Source organism: Pundamilia nyererei, unplaced genomic scaffold, assembly GCF_000239375.1.
Source record: "Pundamilia nyererei isolate P.nyererei 1_Seehausen unplaced genomic scaffold, PunNye1.0 scaffold00007, whole genome shotgun sequence".
Classification (NCBI taxonomy): domain Eukaryota; kingdom Metazoa; phylum Chordata; class Actinopteri; order Cichliformes; family Cichlidae; genus Pundamilia; species Pundamilia nyererei.
In genome coordinates this window covers 4,031,234-4,034,599 of record NW_005187408.1, presented here as the reverse complement: position 1 = coordinate 4,034,599, position 3,366 = coordinate 4,031,234, and positions in this window count along the sequence as shown.

Below are 3,366 nucleotides of genomic sequence, written 5' to 3'. Positions count from 1 at the left end.
ACAGATGCTTGTACTGTAAACATAGTGAGTATTAGAATGGCATGAACCCAGATATGAAGAAAGGTCTGCAGCCACTTACCATCTACACTACTTTGCTTTTTTATTTGTAATATCTAAGATTTACAGTGAAGCTAATTTTGCTCCATTTGAATGTGTTCCCCTTGGCAGATTTGACATACACCATATGTTCCCTGATTGAAAGATAGATATATGCAGCATTTCTTGTATTGCAATGCGACACAGGCAGGCATGATGGAGACATAGGCTTGGAGTGATAGCATCTCTGAAAGGCAGCTCCCCTGCGTTAATGGGGGAGTTATCCCATTAGAGCCCCTCCTGTGCTCCACTCCTTTTCTGCAGGAGAGCACCCATCACTGCCTGGTCTGTCCTGCACAGGGGAAGAGGCTAATGGCCTCAGCTGCACACAGTGCTGCCCTCTCCTCCCTCTCTTTATCAGCCTCTGTCTCTCTCATTGTTTCTTCATCTCTTCTTCCTCACTCATAATTCCCAGGATCAATAACTCTCGACCGGTGCCCTTACACTTCCCTCTCAACATGTTGGTCCATAAATCACCCCTCGCTCTTCTCCGGCAGGAAGGATGCCTCGGCCAGAAAGCATCTCAGGCAATCTCGGGTCAGGTGAAGAGGTGAGGACAGCTTAACGGACTGTCCCCAATAACACACCGTCTTCTATTGTTTTCACAAAAGAGGTTTTTTTTCCCCATTTGCTCCTGAGCCACAGGATGGGTGGGGAAATAAATTAGGAAGCCATACTAAGGTGTTACCCAAGACTTTGAACACATACTGACTTTTCACAGAAAGACATGTGAGCTATTTGTGCAGCTTTAATGCACGCTTCAGCCTGAAGTAAAACTGATGTGGGTTATTTTTTAATAAGGTATGTTGATTTTTTGTTGTACAAAAAGAAAATTTACCTTAATGACCTGAGAAAATAATTAATTAAAATGTAATTTAAAAAAAAAAAACTGTATGCAGCAGCTACAGTGTTGTAAAAAAAATATTTGCCCCTTTCTTGATTCTTTGCAAATTTAGATCATCAAACAAATTTGATATTAGACAAAGATAAAAAACACAGTTTTTAAATGATGATTTTATTTATTAAGTGAAACAAGCTATCCAAATCTACCTGGTCCTGTGTGGAAAAAGTAATTGCACCCTAAGCATAATAACTGGTTGTGCCACCCTTGGCAGCGAGAACTGCAATCAAGCATTTCCAGTAAATGGCAATGAGTCTTTCACATCACTGTGGAGGAATTTTGGCCCACTCCTCTGTGCAGAATTGTTTTAATTCAGATACATTGGAGGGTTTTCGAGCATGGACGGACTGTTTAAGGTCATGCCAGAGGATTTAATTTGGGTTTAAGTCCATTCTTTGACTAGGCCACTCCAAAAACTCTCGTTTTGTTTTTTATTGGCCATTCAGAGATGGATTTGCTGGTGGTCCTGCTGCATAACCCGGGTGTGCTTGAGCTTTACCATCAATTACAACAAGTCGTCCAAATCCTGAAGCAGCAAAACAGCCCCAGACCATCATATTACCAACACCATGTTTGATTGCTGGTATGCGCTCTTTATGAAATGTTCTGTTAGTTGTGTGCCAGATGGGACTCAAACGCTCCACAAAATACAACATTTGTCTAATCAGTCCACAGAATGTTTTTCCAGAAGTCTTGGGGATCATCAGGACTTAATTTATAGCAAATAAAATCTCTTTTGTATTGTTGAATCATGAACTCTGACCCTAAACTGACATAAGTGAAGCCTGCAGTTCTTTAGGTAATGCTCTGAGTTATTTTGTGACCTCCTGGATGAGATGTTTCTGCACTCTTGGAGAACCTTTGGTGGGCTGGCCATTCCTGGGAAGGTTCTCTGCTATTAAAATATCCTCCATTTGTGGATAATGGCTGTCAGTGTGGTTCACTGGAGTCCCAAAGCTTTAGAAATGGCTTTGTGATCCTTTCCAGACTAATACATGTCAAATACTTTGATTCTCTGCTGTTTCTTTAGATTGTAGCATGATGTGTTGCTTTTTGAGATCTTTTAGCCCACTTCACTTTGTAAGACAGGTTCTATTTAAGCGATTTCTTGATTCAACTGGCCTGGCAGTAATCAGGCCTCTGTGGCTTGTAAAAGTGATCCAAAAAATCTGGTAAATCACCCTTAATTCATGATTTATCAAGAGTGGCAATCACTTTTTCACACAGAGCAGGCAGGTTTAGATATCTTTTTTCACTTAATAAATGAAATTATCTTGTAAAACCTGCAAAACACGGGTTAACTTTGTCTAATATTAACATTTATTTGATCTACAAAAATGCAAGTGTAAAAAATATGAAATAAAAAACAAAACAAAACTAAGCAATCAGGCAGAGGCAATTACTTTTGCAGCTGTTCCCTTACTCACAAGAAGCTGCCACAGCAGGTACTAGTTGCCCTTCCTGATGCAACCCCAAAGGGATTTGTGGCTCCATCTAGAACTGAAGCAGAGTTCTTTCATCTATTAGGTGAACATGGGAACCACTACTCTATGGAGCTTTGTGTATATAGCTCTGCTTATAAATACACATTTTGTGGTGACACACATGATTAATAGAGGATCAACGACTTTCAGTACCAACTCATAAGGGGCAACCTCCACTAGGGTTTAAATACCTGGGACCCTCCACCATTTGGTTTTAGAACTTAAGCTTCTTCTTCAATGAGAGATAAATCATAATCAAAATAAATAAATACAAAAACAAAACTTGTAGAAGTCTGGTCACCTTCTTTTCAAGCTCTTTAAACATTAGTACACGAAAAGCAGCTTCTATGGAGACTGTGATAAGAAACAACAAAACTGCCCTACTTTAAAATCACCTCTTGTGCTTTCCATGAGATATATACACAAACATAACGATCATTTAAACATTACCGTGGTTTAAAGGTAAAATATTCTCACCGTGCTCTTTTTTAAAAGTGAAAATCAAAGGAAAAAAAAAATCTTTAAAAATGTCAGGAGTCTGCATCTTTGCTCCTCAGACTATTCCCTTCCTTTAGCAGAGCTGCCTGCTGTTTTTTTTTTTTTTCTTCTTCCCCGAAAGGCAGCAGAAAGACATTGACCTGGGCCTCTCTTATAAGCCCCTTGTTGCCCATCTAGTCTTTTAGGGTACATCTTCAACATAATTGAGGACTGAGGCGCATGACATTTTTATGCAATTGAGGCATATCAGCGGGGGTGCCCTGAGATATTACGGAAGTGCAGGGGGAAAAAAGAAAACATAAAAACATAGCGCGATCAACTGGGGCCTGCCTGAGGCTGCGCCAAAGCTTGGTTCAACAGTGATTACAAATTGTACTCCAGTATCTC